Source organism: Neovison vison, chromosome 5 (assembly GCF_020171115.1).
Source record: "Neovison vison isolate M4711 chromosome 5, ASM_NN_V1, whole genome shotgun sequence".
Lineage (NCBI taxonomy): Eukaryota > Metazoa > Chordata > Mammalia > Carnivora > Mustelidae > Neogale > Neogale vison.
This window is the reverse complement of record NC_058095.1, coordinates 96,693,811-96,714,093: the sequence shown is the minus strand read 5'-3', so window position 1 is coordinate 96,714,093 and position 20,283 is coordinate 96,693,811. Positions and strand designations below refer to the sequence as shown.

General features: G+C 35.6%; 1 protein-coding gene across 6 annotated transcripts in view; it reads right to left on the bottom strand.

Annotated features, from left to right (window-relative positions):
* The window catches only part of PDS5B (PDS5 cohesin associated factor B), a 196,793-nt gene that overhangs the window by 134,547 nt on the left and 41,963 nt on the right, over positions 1-20,283 (bottom strand). Inside the window, exon 1 of one of the 6 annotated variants that reach the window (XM_044249568.1) lies at positions 1,445-1,461. The exons of the other annotated variants lie outside the window; for them this stretch is intronic. The gene's annotated coding sequence lies outside the window, so the exon portion shown is untranslated. Of the gene's footprint in view, positions 1-1,444; positions 1,462-20,283 lie in introns of those variants that run through there. 6 annotated transcript variants of the gene reach the window in all.

Below are 20,283 nucleotides of genomic sequence, written 5' to 3'. Positions count from 1 at the left end.
AATAAATAAAATGTACACACTTCTTTTTTTTAAGGTCTTATTTATTTATTTGAGAGAGAGAATGAGCATAAGAGGGGGGAGGGCACAAGGGAGGAGCGACTCCCTGCTAAGCAGGGAGCCTGTGGAAGGACTCATCCCAGGACCCCGAGATCACGACCTGAGCAAAAGGCAGTCACTTAACCAACTGAGCCACCAGGCACCCAAAATGTACACACTTTTAATTTCACCAATTTATAGCAAAACCATGATAATCCCAAATTTCCCTCCTTTCAAAGGGTAATGTGAAACAAATACTTTCAGAAAAGTTTTTACTTTTATTATATGCAACATTTGTTATATTTACATTTTATGTCCAGTAAGAACAATTAAGTAAAACACAAGAAAATATTCTAATACTAAACAGCTTGTATACTCTTGGAATAAGTTCAAATAAAATGATCATTAATTAAAGGAAACATATCAGTATTTTTAAAAATCATACTGACAGTTCTGGGAACAACAAAAAAAAAAGTCAATGGTATCATCATTCTTCATTCTGATATTATCAGATGTAAATAAATGTTAAGATGAAATAAGACTGAAGCAAAAATATCAAGCTCCTTTCAGTGAATGCAAATGAAGAGTAAGGGTAAGAGTAATAGGAATAATCATTCTTAATTGAACTGAAAAGAGAGAAAGACAGGCATCTGCCATTTTTATGATGAATGTGCTTAAAAATCCAGTATGTGACAAATTCAGGGTCACAAATCAAATCAAATCACTACTCAAATCCCTACATGGCCATGTTTATGAAGATCTAATTTTCTTCCTGGGACTTTATCATGTAAAGGTGGAATTAGAAAGAAAATAAGATTTGTAAAGAGTATGGTAACTGCAGAAGGCAGTCTTCCCACAATCGGTACCTCTTACAACCAGCAGATGGTGCCCTCCATAAAGACAACTCTTCCAGTCCATAGTCCTTACGGAGTATAAGAAGTTAGGCTTATTCTTAAGTCAGGGACAATTAAAAAGCTATTGTGAGTATTTTCTAAGAGAATAAAAGACAAATAAATTATGTCAATTTTCCCTAAGTATAAAACCTTAAGGCCACGTTTACATATTTTCCAACTAGTCAAACAAAAAGCTGCTTTTTTCCATATACGATGTTACCACTAAGCCACCATGCAACTTGAATTAATCTTTTTTTAAATTCAAATTAAGTCTATTTAATAATTATCCCTTTGAGTTCTGGTAAAACAAAGTAATTTTAAATGGTTTAGGAAGTCCTTTCAGAAAATAACTCCTTCCGTTCATATATTTGGCAATGTTTATTTACAAAAGGTTAAATTTATTTCTTGCCTACATTCTTTTTAAGGACCATCACTCTTACAGAAGGAAATAAAGTTAAACTTAACTGGTTCAAACAGAAAAAAGAGCCCAGTCCCTAAAACATCTCAAGTAGTACCTGTATCTAACAGTATAGAAGGTATAGTTAAATCTCTTTAAAACAGTATTTTTATGGGGCGCCTGGGTGGCTCAGTGGGTTAAAGCCTCTGCCTTCAGCTCAGGTCATGATCCCAGGGTCCTGGGATTGAGCCCCACATCGGGATCTCTGCTCAGCAGGGAGCCTGCTTCCTCCACTCTCTCTCTGCCCGCTTCTTTGTGATCTCCGTCTGTCAAATAAATAAATAAAATATTTCAAAATAAATAAAATAGTATTTTTATATTAATAATGATAGTATCTCTCACTTAGTGAATGACTGGTATTTCTCTAGTCAGTCATCAGCTCAATGTCCTATTCAGTGGGAGAATAAAATTACGTATTCTTCTATGTACATCAAACCTCATCAACACATTCTTACACAACCCCGCAGCCCCAAAATAACTTGCCTCCATTTCATAGAAGCTCTAACAAACAGGAACTTCCCTCAGTCTCCCATCACTAATCTATTGGCTCACCTACTGCATTTATACCCATTCTCCCTTCCTTCCTGTTATTAGAAAGTATGTTAACCTTATATCAAAAACAAATCCCTTCACAGGTACACAAAACCCCATCCTCTATAGGTTTATCAAAGACTGACTTCACTAGTAGTCTCCTCTTTCCTCTGCATAAGCACCCTCAGTGTCTACTAGATGCCTTCTCTCACAATACATTCTGTTCTTGAGTGGAAGTAATACTATAGCTACCTGCTTAGACTACACATATCCCTCCAGCTACTACCATCTTCTCTCTTAAATTACCTTCACAGCCAAGGTTTGCAAAAAGTATATTTTCTACCTTCACATCTTCAGTTCCCAACTTCGTTTCATACTAACAATCTTATTTCCAACACCTACCATCACCAGCAATAATGCTTTTGCTGTAATCATTGCCGTGGACTTCAAAAACAGCAACAGATGATTCCCTTCTCTGCATCTACACTCCTGCAACGTAACTCTGTTGCTCCTCCAATCAAGGAGAGTGTTCTTCCAGTCCTTGAATCTGAAATGATCTTACAACTTGATCCAGTGGGATCTTTGGCAAGCTCTGCCTTTCTGCCTTTGAGGTTACTGACTTGCTCTTGGAACTCTACTTAAAGTGCATAAGCCCAGAAGTTATCCCACTGGAAAATGAGAGGTCCCAGTTATTCTAGCCATGAGCATCAGGAACAAGCCAGCCCCACCCAAACTAGCAGGTGACCACAGACGTATACCTGCAGATGCATGAGGAAGCCCAGGTGGGAGATCACTAAGGCTGACTCAGAGGAGTAGAACCGCCCAGCTACCGCCCAGCTAAGCCAAACTCAACTGCCAACCTGCAGAATCAGGAGCCAAATAAATGGTGGTTGTTTTAAGGTGTTATTTTTCGGTTGATTGATTATGCAGTGAAAGCTAACTAAAAGTCATCACTGACTTGTCGAACCAAATGAACACTTTTCTAATCCTTACTTAATTTCTCAGCAGTATGAAATAGTTGATCAAAACTTCCTTCTTGATCATTCTTCTCCTTCAGTTTCTACTCCATTTTACCTCTTCCTTATTTTCCTCCTACTTTACTGATCACTCTTGTCTTTGTTGTTTCATCTTCTACACAGGCTCTAAATATTAGTAATTCGTCAGAACTCAATTCCAACCCCTTTACTGATGTTTTCTAAAGGAGGCTCCATGCCTAGCATGGAGTCCAAAGCAGGACTTGAACTCACATCCTGACCTCAAGACCTGAGCTGAGATAAAGAGTCAAATGCTTAACCTACTGAGCCACCCAGGCACCCCTATCCACTTTTTAACCTATATTTTTTTCTCCAAACTTTTGCCCTAAGCTTTTTAAAACCTACTCTAAAGACTTCAAAATAAAACATACCCTACACTAACTGATCTCTTATGAGTGCTGGTCCACATAGACAACTAGTTAACAATTCCACTTGGTTTATTCACAAAGGTATGTTGAACTTAAAATTCCGCTAAACAAACTATCTCCCACTTCTTCCCCCTCCAAAATAACCTTCCTTCTTCCATATTCTCTCTGTATGTGCTGCCTTAGAGTACCCAACTTGTCCCTCCCAGAAAACTGGGAGTGGCCCTTTCAACATTTAAAATCAACCAAGTCCTGTAAATGCTACCTGCTAAATATAAATGAAATACATCTTCATTTGGCCATCATTTCACCACAACTGAATCTAAGCCACTTCCAATTCAATCTTCAAACAGCAGCTAGGATGATCATGGTACATTAATGACCTAATGTACCAAGGTACACTAATCTCTTCATATCACTGCCTTACTTAAAATTCTTAAATAGGTTCCCAATGCCCTTTGAATAAGTTCTAAATATACTACTCTGACCACTTTAATCACTATACTCCTGTCACAACTCTATTTCTTAAAGGGACCTAGCCAAGATCCTTCTTTCCCAGTGTGTACTACTCTTTCTGCTTCAAAAACTTTTTCCTCCTGTCGTTCCTTCTCTGATTTTTCAAGTCTCATATGTCAATCCTGTATGCTTTCCTGAGTCTGCCCAAACTAAATTAAATCTCTATTACATGCTTTGAACACCACCCCTGTACTTTACCTCCAAAGAATTTATAATAATAATATGTGTTTATCCTCTAATGTCTGTAACCCCTTCTGAACTTTAATGAACTATATGGGAACAAGAATCCAATTTTGTTCACTGTATACCTAAATGCATAATACGATGGGCAAAAAAGCAAGAGCTCAACAAATATTCTTAATTATAAGATGAACTACCTAATAATGCCCATTTTATAAATGAAGAAACTGAGGATCAAAGAGATTAACTATGCTGAAGTTATCCAACAACTATACTGAAACTAATCTATACCTGATTCCCAAACCCTAACCTGATGGTTCCCAATTTTTGGAGCTCAGCTGAATCTCCTAATACTCAGGCCCAAAGGCCTGCACTTAAAAAAGGTTCCATGAGGATCTTAATGGCCAAAAAGTTAACCCAAATATCTACTAATTGATGAATGGATAAACAAAATGTGGTATATCCATATAATGTAAAACTAATTAGAAATAAACAGGAACAAAGTACTGATATATGATACAACACGATGAACCTCAAAAACATTCTCCAAATAAGAAAAGCCAGACACTGGGGGTGCCTGGGTGGCTCAGTGGGTTAAAGCCTCTGCCTTCAGCTCAGGTCATGATCCCAGGGTCCTAGGAGAGAGCCCCGTATCACATCAGGCTCTATGCTCAGCAGGGAGTCTGCTTCCCCCTCTCTCTCTCTGCCTCTCTGCCTACTTGTGATCTCTGTCAAATAAATAAATAAAATCTTTAAAAAAAAAAAAAAAAGGCCAGACACCAACCAAATGTTTATAGCAGCAATGTCCACAATAGCCAAACTATGGAAAGAACCCAGATGTCCAACAACAGATGAATGGATAAAGAAGATGTGGTATATATACAATGGAATACCATTCAGCCATCAAAAGAAATGAAATCTTGCCATTTGCGACAATGTGGATGGAACTAGAGGGTATTATGCTTAGCAAAATAAGTCAATCAGAGAAAGACAATTATCATATGATCTCCCTGATATGAAGAAGTTGAGAAGCATCATGAGGGGTTTGGGGGGTAGGAAAAGAATAAATGAAACAAGATGGGATCGGGAGGGAGAAAAACCATAAGAGACTCTTAATCTCACAAAAGAAACTGAAGGTTGCTAGGGGGAGGGGGATAGGGAGAAGGTGGTGAGGTTATGTACATTGGGGAAGGTATGTCCTATGAAGTGTATAAACCTGGCGATTCACAGACCTGTACCCCTGGGGCTAATAATACATTATATGTTAATAAAAAAATAAAAAATTAAATTTAAAAAATGTATAAATAAATAAATAAGCCAAACACAAAAAACTACATATTGCACAGATTACATTTACCATGAAACATCCATAAAAATCAAATAGATGAGTTGTCATTTGGGATTGGGGCTGAGAAAGTTGTCACCATAAATGGACGCAGTAATCTTTGGAGAACAATGGTTATATACGCTAACCTTACTAAAATTCATTGACTTATACACGTAAAGTAAGTGTTTAAAAGAAAACAAAAAAGAGAACAATCCATTCTGTCAGATGTTAGAGAAGGCTGTCAACAGCATATCACAGAGTTGCAATTTAAGCTGTGGAAGACAGTAAAATGGCTACATGTGGATTCTAGGATTCAAGGTAACTGTAAAGCAGAGTGAGCAATGAAAATAGCACAGAAATATGCTAGGTCTGAAAAACCAAACAAACAAGTAAGTATAGGTATTTGTTTTCTGTGCCTTTCCAAAAAAATCTCACATTCTGCAAAATCACACTTTTCAAAAAAATGGATAAAACAGAACATTAACAAAACAACAGCAATCCAAATAATGCACAAGCATAGTCTCCACGGGCATTTATTCCCAGTGTCATAAGCAAACTTATTAGAGTTCAGGTTTTCTGAAGATGTAGGCCCATGAAGGTAATACTCTACTACTAACAGAAAAAAGTTCAGCAAAATTAAAAACAGCCTTCAATTTTTTGTTAAATGTGGGGAAAACAGCCTCACAGATATTTCATCTGCAACTGAAGCTGAACTAAACAGGTAAACAGATTTAGGGATTCTTGACACTATTAAATATTCCGCTTATAAAAAAGACAGTTTTGAATCAGGATTTTCAACCTTTTTTTTTTCTTTGCATCTATAGATCACTTTAGATGTTCACTTTTTTTAAAAAAAAAGATTTTATTTATTCATTTATGTGACAGAGAAAAGAGATCACAACCAGGCAGAGAGGAAAGCAGAGAGAGGAACAAACAGGCTCCCTGCTCAATCTCAGGACCCTGAGAGCATGACCTGAGCGGAAGGCAGAGGCTCAACCCACTGAGCCACCCAGGCACCCCTAGATGACCACTTTAAAATGTTACAGAAAATATTTTTCTTCATATCACAATAAATCTAAACAATCTTTTTTGTCAAACACCTAGATCCAATATAACGTCAAATGTAATATATGGTCCCACATTTTAAGGTTTTTTAAATTTCTACTGAGATATAATTGACACATAATACAATATTAGTTTTAGGGGTATAATATAATGATTCAGTATATTTATATATTGTGAAATGATCACCAAAATAAGTCTAGTTAACAAGTTACAAATTTTCTTTTCTTGTGAAGAGAACTTTAATATTTTTAAGTTTACAATACTGTAACTACAAAACCTCTACCTAAGGTGAAGTTGTTGATTAAATGTTGGACACTATAAGTACTATATTACTTTTAATTAGGTAGAATTAATAACTGCACTTTATTTTGCATACAGTATAGTACAGTCCTTAGATATCAATACAGATAGTACATTTATGTCCATTTTACTGTAGTCTTAAAGAAGTATAATATTATGCAAGATGTACTAGATTTTTAAAGTATAGGTCTCAAAAAAATAAAAGTACAGATCTCTCCAAGTTTGCACTATTTAAGGTAATTTTACACCATGCACCTTATAACTAAACACAGCAGCCCTCTGTAAACAATTTTCTCCTCAATTCCCTGAGTGAGGGAAGCTAAGGTTAGGGGAAGTAACAGAGATCCTAGTGAGATAAATGACCATGTCTGATATGGTCTAAGAAAGGGTCAGGGTATTTTCCAATCATAGGGTAGAACTTTCTTACTGCTGTTTTTAACCTTTTTTCTCACACTAAAGCATAGTTCTCTCCCGTTTTCCATTATACTAACTGCCCTTACCACAACACTATTTTAGAAATTTAAGTTATTTGTCTTGTAGATGGAAATACACTGGGAGGAAAATGATTGGAAGATAAATCTGGATTTATCATCAAAAAGTTTAACTTGATAAATATCTCAGTATATCATCAAAAAGTTTAACTTGATAAAATTCTCAGTAAATTTCCTTACAATAGGAAAAAATACCAAAACCAAAATCGCACATAAATATTTGAAGATACTCCTTAATATAAAAATTTTGAAGGTGTTCACAAGTACTTTAATCTAGTCTCATTAATGTTACTTTTTTCAGTTATTTTCAACTGCACTATGTCCAATAATTTCTTTACCTGTTAGGAATACTTTGCACCTGCATCACCCTGACTAGAAAACTGCTGCTCATTCCATAAGAGAATTAGGAAGAACTTTTTTTTTATGTTTTTAACAGATAATTGCCAATATCTACCTTATATTCTTCCTGGCCAAAATCAACCCAATTTTGTTCTTTGGCACTGCTGCCCAAACATGAATGCCTGTTTTCGTTTTCTTGAACAGATTTATTGGGATATAATTCATATACCAAACAATTCACTCTTAAAGTATATGAGTCAACAGCTTTTGGTATACATTAATTTTTTTATTATAGTAAGATATATGTAAAATGAAATTTGCCATTTTTAATGTACAACTCAGTGGCACTGTTTATATTCACAAACTTGTACAACCATCACCACTATCTATTTCTGAAACTTTTCATCACACCAAACAGAAACACTATAACCATTAAGAAATAACCCCCATTCTCTACTCTCCCTGGCCCCTGATAATCTCTAATCTACTTTCTGTCTCTATCAATTTGCCTGTTCTAAGTATCTCATATAAATGTAATCATATAATATTTGTCCTTTTATGTCTGGCTTATTTCACTAAAATTACTTCCAAGATCCATCCATGTTGTATCAAGTATGAAAACTTTCTTCTTTTTTATGATGGATAACATTCCACTGTACATACAAACCATATTTGTTTATTCATTTATCTGTTGATAGATTGTTTCCACTTAGGTTGTTTCTACTTGTAGCTATTATAAAACTGATATAAACATTGGGATACAAATATTTCTTCAAGACCCCTCCCACCTTCAATTCTCTTTGGTATATACTTAGGATTTTATGGATTCTTTGTGGAGAAATGTCTATTCAAGTCCTCTGCCTTAAGTTAGGTTATTTGTCCTTGTGCTGTTTAATTGCAGGCATCCTTTATATATTCTGATATTAAATCCTTATCTGATATATGATTTACAAGTATTTTCTCCCATTTGTACATTGTTTTTTCCCTTTCTTAATAAAGTCTTTTAATGCACACGTTTTTAATTTTTATGAAGCCGAATGTATCCATTTTCTTTTATTGCTCTTGCTGATGGTATCATAGCTAAGAATTTATTGCCAAATCCAACGTCATGAAATTTTACCACTATGTTTTCTTCTAAGACTTTATGGCTTTAACTCTTTAGGTTCTTGATCCACTTTGAGCTAATTTTTATATACTGTTTGAGATATAGGGCCAACCTTCACTCTTTTGCATGTATAAATCCAGTTCTTTCCAGCATCATTTGTTGAAAACTATTCTTTTCCTATTTATCTTTAATAAAGATGTCCTGGTTTCTCCTCTAGAAATTTTGATTCAGTAGATTTGGGGAGGGACTTCAGATTCCACATTTTAAGGATGTCTCAGATATTTCCCATGGTCAAACAAGTTTGAAGAACAGTAAAGAATACAACTTCAAGTACCTGATTCATATTCTAGAGCAGTCAAAAACTATTTCTTTTTAATCCTTGTTTAGCCCTCAGATACACAACTTATGCTACATCCAGGTGAGGACTTAGGTAAGAGGCCTTAATTTTCACAAAAGGTTGTTAACCTTACCATCTGCACATGTGATCCCTAAAACATAAGGCTTTTCCAAAATAAAAACAAACTTGCCACACTACAGACTCATGCCATTCACTCTTTTAACAATATGTGAGCATCTATTATATCCCTGCACTTTCGATCCATGGGGGATACAGCAGTAAAGATTCTTGCTCTTGTGGAACTTAAAGCTGGTGGGAAACAGACAACAAATTAGTAAGTATGTGTGTTAAGTAATGTGAAATGTTAAGAAAATTAAGGATAAGTGGGAAGGGAGCTGTTTAAGATTGCAAAGACATTTCAATGAAGTTGACGTTTGAGCAGAAACCTGAAAAAGAATAAGAAAGTGAATTATACAAATACCAACAGCAGGCTATTCAAGAGAGGTGCCTGGGTGTCTCAGTAAGTTAAGTGTCTGCCTTCGGCTCAGGTCGTGATCCCAGGGTCCTGGGATCAAGTCCCACTTCAGGCTCCCTGCTTCAAGGGGAGTTTGCTTCTCCCTCTGCCTCTCTTTTCCTCTCATGAAAATAAATAAAATCTTAAAAAAAAAAAAAAAAAAAGAATATTCAAGACAGAGTGAGGCCCAAAGATTACAAGCTTGAACAATATACTACTCAACTGTTGGCAATGAAGCCCAGTTAGATTTCAAGGATTATGAAGGATTCTTGAGAGGAATCCAACTGATCTCTTCCTCTAGATCAGGGATTCTCAATCTAAGGACCACTGGTTGATGTTTTTGCTCAGAATCCTTTATTATGGGTGAACAGATGAGTGTTCCTGTGCATTCCAAGATAGCAGCATCCCTGGGTACCCCCCCCCAACACACACACCACCATCACCCTTAGTTTTAGACAAAACCAAAAATGTCTCCAGATAGTTCCAAATTCCCCCACAGGTCAAAATGCACTCGAGATTGAGAACACCACTACAGATTAGTTCTTAAACTGAAGATCCATGTAGGAAACCCATAAAAATGGGCTTTAATAGGTCATATAGTCCTCTAAAGGAGTATATAAAGTTTGCATGTGTGTGAAAATGTGCTTTTTTCTAGAGAGAGGGTGCATTGCTTAAAATATCTAGAAGGCTAATGACTAAAAAAAAAAAAAAAACCCTAGGAAAGCTTTACCATTTCAACTGGGTTACTAAGAAGATTGTACAACTGAGTAAATTTCTAGAAACAGACACTCTTATAAGACTGAATCCAGAAAAAATACAAAATCTGAACAAAAACAACAACAAAATTGGGGGAAAAAACTTTATTTATTTACTTACTAATTCATTCATTAATTTATATTTAAGTGGGTTAAACAACATCTGAAAGCTCCAGGTTTGAGCCTCATTTGTCCTAACAGCCACGTATTTAATATCAATGGGCTAGACTATAGTTTCCTTTTTTTTTTCTTTCATCACAAAACCCATCAAAAGCCTATATTTACTGAAAGATGTTCACCAACTGTCATTTTGTTATCATCCTAATTTAACAAATGAAGAAACCAAGGTCAAGATAAGTTGACTGCTTTACCCAGGATCACAAAGCTCTTGAATGACAGAACTGGAAGTACACCCTAGTTATTTACATAGCTATATGACAGGAAACAGCCACAGGAACATACCTAATTTCTTGGTTTTGCTTATTTCAGAAGCAAAATAGGGAACACTATAATTATGGTACAGAACCAATAAATCACTAACAAACTATCCTCAAAGAGCATAAGGTGAACAAATCAAACAGATATATCAACTGTAAGATTAACATTACCTATGACTGAAAAACCTAGAACTTGATTAGGGGAAGTGGAGCTTTTTGTGACTCCTGAGTCCTCAGTGAACCCTTAGCAGGTCAGTAAGTAACAGGAAGGATAACCCTGCAACATACCTAGAATAAGCACAGAAGTGAGTTTTATTTACTTTTTTTAAGCCCTCAGTGCAAGCCGAAGTACAATTCAAGGTATTTAAAATATGATTCAATAAAGACAATTCTACAGGAATGGGGAGCCAACACAAGCATCCAAATAGTGATCTGAATGTGCACTTTAATCTAGGAAAAAAAAATAATAATTACATAAAGCAATGATTCTTGAAACTTTTATTTTAATCATGAAACTCATTCTTCTAACCAAGATCTTATAACCATGTCCAATATAGTGAACAGATTAAAAGAGCTGCTCTTGCTGAACTAGGAGATCAGTACCCCAATGACCACAACTCTTCTTGTCAAGAAATCCCCAAGAATAACATAAAAACCAGTGATCTGTCAGTGTTTTTGGAAATGTGAATTATTACTGACTTTCTAAATATATATATATATATTCATAATATCTATTAAATTTTAATGATACATTCCCTTAAACCCAGTAATCCCTCTCTTCCCACCCTATCTCACAGAAACAAAAATGTCAATATAAACTGTACAAAAGTATTCACCTTAGCACTATTTAAAGTGGAAGAAAAAAGTGTAGAAAAAACCTGACATCTACAAGGAAACAGCTAAAGGAAGTGTGGTAAATCTTCCCATGGAATATTGTGCAGCTATTACAATGAACAAATTGCATCAGCTCATCTACACCAATGCTGAGGAGAAAAGCATTACTGTCCAGTGTGTGTGCGTGCACTGGACTTCTTCATAAAACAAGTACCCCCACAACACACACCAAAAATAAAAGCCCTTCTACTGAAATGGAGAAATACATACAGAAATTAACGGGAAATATAGAACTCAAAATTATTTCCACTGTTAAGTATGTAAAAATGAAATATAAACACGATTTGAGCCTGGAATGGAAAACATTCCTTCTATAGATATGTTATTCCAAAGTATCTACAATAAAGTATTTTTAAAAGCAATCTTTAAATAACAAAAACAAGCCAATAATCTACAATTATTATGGACTGCTATCCTTTGAGCTTTGCTTTTCTTCATTAACACTTTTTTCTTAAAACTGAATTTTTAAATGAAGACGAGGTGAAAGATATTCAAGGTTGTACACCATGACAGGAGGCAAGAGTGCAAATATTTTGAACTGTCGAAGATACCTCTGCCTTTAATAAGAGAAAAATCATAATATCTCTCTAACCAGTTCTCTTTCTTCTTTCTTTTCATCATCTTTCACTGGAAGATCCTAAAATATACGGAAGAATTCAATTACATGATCCAATGAGCTCTGAACCCTCACCTCCATCCTCATCCCATTAGAGCTCTTCAAGGTCTAACATTACAATTTTATTATCTTATTGTATCATATACTTAGAGTTATCTGCAATTCTTACTATTCAGCTCTCCAACATTAGTTGAGCTGCTATTCACAAATCCACTGAAACAATTACTCAATTAACCACTTGAAAATTATTTTTTGATCTCTTTTATATATTTTCCCAGGAAAACAAAGTAACAGAAAGAACATCAATACAGAAAGCAGTTTTGCTATCTTTCATTTTGAAAGAAACTATTTCTTTTTAATCCCTAGCAAACCTAAGTTTTCTTCTCCAAAAAGGACATAAAAAGTCACAGAAAATGAAGTACTTAAAAAAAAACAAATAGCTATAAGAAGTAAACTTTAGAATACAGACTGTCTTTTGAGATCCAATTAGAGAGCTCAATGGGTCAGCTTAATAAAAACACCTATAGCTTATCCTACAGAAATGGATTCATTTTCTCTTTTATAAAATGTAGACAGTAAAGATTTGCTTAACTGCTGTAAAAACTGTAAACCCCTACACCTGAAATTACCAAATGGTACTCTAAGTCATCTGAAAACACCCAGGACACCACAGCAAACTTACAGGCATTATGGGATATTTTTTAATTATCAAGGAAACATAACAATTCTCAAGATCTGTCAGACACCAAGTGAACTACTAGTTCAAGGTAATTCCATTTCAACATAAGATCATTCTACCTTCCTTTGGAAGGTACCACATCTTTGAGAAACTGGGTTTGGGGGCAGTTGATATGATAAAAAGTACTGCATGGATATCAGTGGGAATTAAGAACTGAGGTGGCAGTGTCCAATCTTAGACTTGAGGACTTGTCTATGACCAACAAGCAAAAATAACCCATTAGTAAGTAACTATTCTTATTTAAGAAAAAAAAAATATTTTTTCTTTCAGCGTATGTGTAATTCCTAGGCCATAAATACTGGAGTTATCTGTACATAACTTAAACAGTACTATTAAGTATTACTTTTTGGCTCAATGAAAAAATGTGATGAAACACGAGGGGCACCATAAGCCAAGCACTTTTAGGAACTTCTCATCATATATTTACAAGTGATTCTCACAGATATTTGAAAGTTGCAGTAGGGTATATCATCTCTACCCAATCTTCATTGGTAACGGAGCAAAGAAAATAAAAAAACGCAAAGACTGAAAACATAAAAAATGAAAATTATATGGTGTTTACCATCATATTTAATTCTAGAAAAGCAGGAAACAAAACTAAAGGTTGAATACCAATAATTAAACAAAAAAATACCCAAATTTGCCTATATTCTATTTGTTTATTTCAGTCTCAAAGCCTTGGTTACTAACAATCTTTATCAAACACTGTTTAGCAGTTGAGCCCATTTTTCAAAATCCCCCACCAAATTCTAAGTTACAAAATATCTAAAAGGCAGAAGTTTCTGTAGTTGTAGTTGTAGGAGAAGCCTAGGACCACACTCTGGCCTTCCTCCTCCACAGGAGTAACAGTATTCACCAGAACCCAGAGGCTTCAACAAATAGTTTAGGGCTGCTGAAGGGAAAGGGGCAAAAGTGCCCCAGCCTTTCAATTAAAACAGCTCAGCACCACAGAAGATCTCCTTTGAAAAACAAATTCTCTGGGGAGGCACAGGTTACAATTGACAGCCTAAGGCCAGGACAATATTTTTAATTTTTTTTTTTAATAGCAGTACAACCCAATACATAAATATGCTAACAAAGAAGAAGTCTCATTAAATAACCTTTTTGTGTGTAATTCATGAGATTTTTCTATTCCAACTGAAATCCAGTTTACAAAAAAACTCTGGTGTAGGAAATTACCTCAATGACTTCTCAAATTATCAGATTTTTTTTTTCAGTGTTAACAGGAGAAGCAAGGAGAGAACAAAAAGTTCTTTGGTAATAAAGGAACAACAAAAGGGAGAAAAGAAAAACCTTAATATTTCCACCTCATTATGCATACCAAAAACCAAGCAAAAACAACAGAAAAAGGGTGGAGAAAAAGGAGGGAAACAGTAAGAAAAGAGTGACTATGCATAAGTTAGAGCTCAATGTAATAAAACCACCAAAATCTTTTCTCTAGTTAAGAAAGAACTTTCTACCTGAAACAAGAGAATAAACCTTTAACTCTTTTTCAACACCACAGATTGTAGAGCGGTCAGCCACATTATAACATTTACCTCCCTTCTTCCCCAAATCCATGAAGATGGCCAAGGAAAAAGAAACAGCATTAGAAATCAGAAGGAAACTGACAATGCTGAGAGCTGACAGAAGGAAAACCAAAACTGCAGAAGCCATCCCAACACAGAAGAAACGGGGTGGAATGGACTGAAGACAATAAAATGGAACTTCCTCAGCCTTGGCCCACCATAATTCACAAACAAGCAAACAGAATCTTCCAATAACATTACCCTTATCTCTACAGAAACTTATTTTCCTAATTCCTATTAATATTCTCAGCTCAGATAACACAGTACATAGGATTCTGAAACTCCACCAGAAATCAAAACAGAACTAAGACCAAGAGCTTTCATATGAGTTTTCTTAACTTGGCACAGACTGCAAGATAAATCATTTGGGATTTTGTGACCCAAATGCTCTCTCAGCCATTTGTCTTGTTCCAGGGAGACACAAGACTTGCCAGTATGCTCCCAGCCCACATACCCTAAAAATAATCCTACTTTTTTAAAGCCTGTCTCAGTTCATTTACCATACCAGAGAAAACCCAGAGAGAAAGGATCAGAGCCACCCATTCCTTAGCAGAACTCATCTAGAGAAAATAAGCCTAATTGGTACAACTGCTAAAGCAGCTCACACCCACTATCAATAATGACTAATTTAGATCCCACTTACAACTGCATAAGGATAAATCAACAAGCACATAAACATGGTCCAAAAGAGTGCACAAACTGAAAATCAGAGCAAACAGGCCGAGTGAAATAAAATACAGAAAGGCACAAAAGAAATTTTAAAGAATTTTCCAATTAATACTCTGAATGAACTGTGGAGAAACTTACATGCATAATAAAAGTAGACTACTTGAAAAGTAGCAATAATAAAACAAGAAAATTCTGGAGACTTGAAACCACAATAGTCCCAACCCTCCAAAAAGGGTGAGGGGAGAGGTAACTAAATACCAACAGAAGTTGGTGTTTGGGTGGCTCAGTCAGTTAAGCGTCTTCCTCCAGCTCAGGCCATGATCACAGGGTCCTGGGAATGAGTCCTACATCAGGCTCCCTGCTCAGCAGGGATTCTGCTTCTCCCTCACCGCCTCCCAACTACTGTGTGTGTGCTTACTCTCTCTAGCAAAAATAAATAAAATCTTAAAAAAAAAATTTTAAGTAAATATCAACCAAAGTAGTGAGGGGCCTAACAAATAGAACTTTAAAAAATGATATCCATATTCAGCATAAACAGACTATGTGTTATAAAGAGCCCAAAAGATCCAGCAGAAAACTATTATCACGTTGCTGAATTCATAAAAAGGAAAATCTGTAAGATTTCTACATCTCACCTTCACTTCCACACAAAAGTCCGTATCACCTCTGTGCCAGTTACAAGGATGAAAGCTAAACCTGAGAGTCATCCTTTAAACATATAAACTCTAGAAAGTTCCCAGGATAAAACAAGTCCTATTTCTTAGCACATGGAAAAGCAAATCCTCTGAATTAAAAAAAAAAAAAAAAAAAAAATCCCAATAAAATTAAGCTCCCAAATTTTCATGTATTAAGCTCAAGGATCACACACACTTAAGGAAACACCAAGTGTGAACATGTTATGCACCACTGAACTTAAATATTAAAATTTAATTGCCAAATTATAAAATATCAATTAAGTGTAAAAGGGATTTTTAAAATTAAAACACAGGATACATTAGCAAAAAAAAGCTTCTGAAAATCACCAGGAAAAAAACAGAAAAGAACAAAGATACTAATGGCTGATTTCAGAATCTCAATAAATGGGTTAAATGGATTAAAAATGGGTAGAAAGTCAGTCATAAAAATTAGTAATCTGAAGAAACTACATAAAATGCAGGACTAAAAAACAAACAGATGAGAAATTTAAAGGGAAATTAAGAGATAGCAGGTGACAGCAAACTTCAAAATCCTAAGAGAAATTTTTAAAAAAGTAATTCTAGGGTGCCTGGGTGGCTCAGTGGGTTAAAGCCTCTGCCTTCGGCTCAGGTCATGATCCCAGGGTCCTGGGATGGAGGCCCACATCGGGCTCTCTGCTCAGCAGGAAGCCTGCTTCCCTTCCTCTCTCTCTGCCTACCTCTCTGCCTACTTGTGATCTCTGTCTGTAAATACATAAATAAGTAATCTTTAAAAAAATAAATAAAATAAAATAAAAAGTAATTCTAAATATTTATTTATTTATTTATTTGTCAGAGAGAGAGGGAGAGAGAGGGAGCACAGGCAGACTGAGAGGCAGGCAGAGGCAGAGGGAGAAGCAGGCTCCCGGCCGAGCAGGGAGCCCGATGTGGGACTCGATCCCAGGACGCTGGGATCATGACCTGAGCCGAAGGCAGCTGCTTAACCAACTGAGCCACCCAGGCGTCCCAATAAAAAGTAATTCTAAACATGGATGCAAGATATAAACAAGCACTGTACATAACAACAAATTTCATATGGGGGATAAAAAAAGAGACCTAAAATCCTGGGCAACATCATCATGGAAGCTGGGAGGAGGGTGCTGACCCGATTAAAAGGGATTTTGTGTCAACTTTGAAAAGGGCCTAGTCTTTCAATCTTAAAGTTAACTTTAACTATGCAATGGAGAATTTAAAGGGTATCAATTATTTTTTAAAAGAAGAAAGGGGCACCTGGGTGGCTCAGTGGGTGAAGGTCTCTGCCTTCGGCTCAGGTCATGATCCCAGGGTCCTTGAGATAGAGCCCCATGTCTGGCTCTCAGCTCAGCAGGGAGCCTGCTTCCTCCTCTCTCTCTGCCTACTTGTGCTCTCTCTCTGTCAAATAAATAAATAAAATCTTTGAAAAAAAAAATAAAATAAAAGGAAGAAACAGACTATACCACATCTGAAAGAAAAAAGAAATGTAGGAAGACCTCAACATCATCACATAGTGAATAGTTCCTTTTTTCTCTTTCCTTCAACTTATAACTTATCACACATACATAACCCAATAAAAAGCACCTCTGCATAGCACAACAGGACACCTGAATAATCCACCTAATCTGTGCACCCAAGAGTGAGTGAACAGGAGGCTGCAGAGGAAAGCAGCAGCAGAGGAAATGATATATCCAGTAGGGAGGCAACATGGCCTTCCTAGCAAAGGAAGGCAATCACTGGGAATCTGCTCAGCCATGCATGCTGTAGCTGGAGAAACCTACCACGTTCTCTGAGAAGAGACCACAGTGACTTAGGGGAAGAAAGGGTAAAGGGAAGAAGATAAAGAGAACTGAAGAAAAGCATTTCCTACTCTCTACTGCAAGATGGCAAGAGGACCCCCCACGGACTTTGAAGAGCCCCCCAACAACCAGAAAAAACCCCAGACTGGGCTGTGGGAAAACCCAAAGCCCCACATGCTAAGCATACACCTCCCCTAAATCTGCTGCCACCCTTTTGTTCTCGGGCAGGTTTTTTGTTTGTTTTTCGATTTTCTGGAAAACAAAATGGCTCCTAATTACAAATCCGCTGAACTTTTAGAATGAAAAGAAATAAAGCTTTACATAAATAGGAAAAATGTTTACTACTTAAATGCAAGCACCAGAGGCACTTTTCATCAAACACTATAAAAAATTTCGGTAATATGTGGGGGCACCTGGGTGGCTCACTGGGTTAAGCCTCTGCCTTCGTTCAGCTAAGGTCATTATCTTGGGGTCCCAGGATTGAGTCCCACATCGGGCTCTCTGTTCAGCAGGGAGACTGCTTTTCTCTCTCTGCCTGCCTCTCTGCCTACTTGTGATCTCTCTGTCAAATAAATAAACAAAATCATTAAAAAATAATAAATAAATAAATAAATTGTGGTAATATATCACAAAAAGAAAATGACGATTTCCAGCAACAAAATCCTAAAACATGAAATATTGCCATCTAACCAGTAATTCAAAATAACTGTCATGAAGAAATTCAATGAACTAAAAGAAAGACAGACAAGACAATAATCTCAGGAATAAAGCTTATGAACACAAAAGAGTACCTTACCAAAAAGAAATTCTAAAAAAGAACTAACAGAATTCTAGACATAACTCAATAAATGAGATAAAGAATGCATTAAAAATCATTTAAAATAAAGCACATCAGATGGAAGAGAGAATAAGCAAGCTCGAGGATAAGAATACAGAAATAATTCAGGTGGAAGAGATTCTTAAAAAGTGAAGAAACCCTATGAGAACAATCAAACACCATTAAGACAGCCAACATAAGATTAACAGGTATACCAGAAAGAGGAAAAAGGGTGAGGGAAGGAAACAGTATATTTAAAGAAATAATTGCTGAGAACTTATCTCAAGACAAAACACTTTCTACAAGAAACATCATATTAAAACTATCAAAAGTCAATGAAACAAAATTTTAAAAGCACCCAAACAAAAAAAGACAGTAGCCTATGGAAAAAAAAAAAAAAAAAAACTATTAGATTATCAGCAGATTTCTCATCAGACACACTACAGGTCTGGAGAAGGTGGAAAGACATATTCAAAATACTGAAAGAAACTACCAACCAAGAACACTCTATTCGACAAAGTTATCCTTAGGAAATGAAGGAAATATAAAGGCTTTTCCCAACAAACAAGCGCTAACGGAGTTCATCACCACTAGACCTGCCTTATAAAAAACGTTAAAATGAGCTCTACAAGCTGAAATGAAAATATGAAAAGTACACAAAACAATTAACATGATAAATATAATTTTAAAGTTATAAACTTTTTAGAATAGTATATTAAACTTCTAATTATAACATGAAAAGTAAAGGAGAAGAGCTTTGAAAATAACTATGGCTTCTATAACTTTTTAACAAAATCAGCATTAAAAAAAGGTAATGTAAGATACTGAGATATTAACCAATAATAGGATGGAACATCTTTATAGGAAAATGAAGACAAAATGCTACCAACAGAAAAAAGACTATTTTATCCATGAGATGTTTTATGTAAACCTCATGGTAATCACTACATAAAATCTATAACAGACACAAACCATAAAAAAGGGAGAGACTGAACAACCTACCATGGAAAACCACCAACATACAAAGGTAGACAAACAGTAGAAAAAAGGAACAGCAGACAAAATAACCAGAAGACAAAAGATAAAGTGGCAGTTATAAATACTCACATACCAGTAATCAGCCTAAATCTAAATGGATTGAACTTACAAATCAAAAGGCACAGAGTGGCTGGATGGCTTAAAAAAAAAAAAAAAAAAAAAACAAGACTCAACTATATCCTGCACACAAAAGACTGCTCTCAGCTCTAACAACTCACATAGGCTCAAAGAGAACGGATGGAAAATGGTTTTCCAAACGGAAATGAAAAGAAGGCAGAAATAACCACATTTACATCAGACAAAATAGATTTCAAGCCAAAAACGGTAACAAGAGACAAAGCAGATCATTAAATAATGATAAAAAGGTCAGTATACCAAGAATGTACAATAATCATAAATATATCCCCAACAAAATATACTAGAAATACTAAGATTTAATACTAAAACTTAACAGAGAAAACTATATAACAATACAGAAAAAGTAGGGTACTTCAATACCTCACTATCAGTAGGTAGATATTCCAGACAGAAAATAAACAAGGAAACATTGAAATTGAACCACACTTTAAAAACAAATGGACTTAACAGAGATATATTCCATTCAACAGCAAGAGAATACTCACTCTTCTCAAGTGCGCATGGAACATTCTCCAACACAGAACAATATGACAGACCACAAAATAAATTTGAACAATTTTTTTAAAAAGATTTATTTATTGGGGCACCTGGGTGGCTCAGTGGTTTAAGCCTCTGCCTTCGGCTCAGGTCATGATGT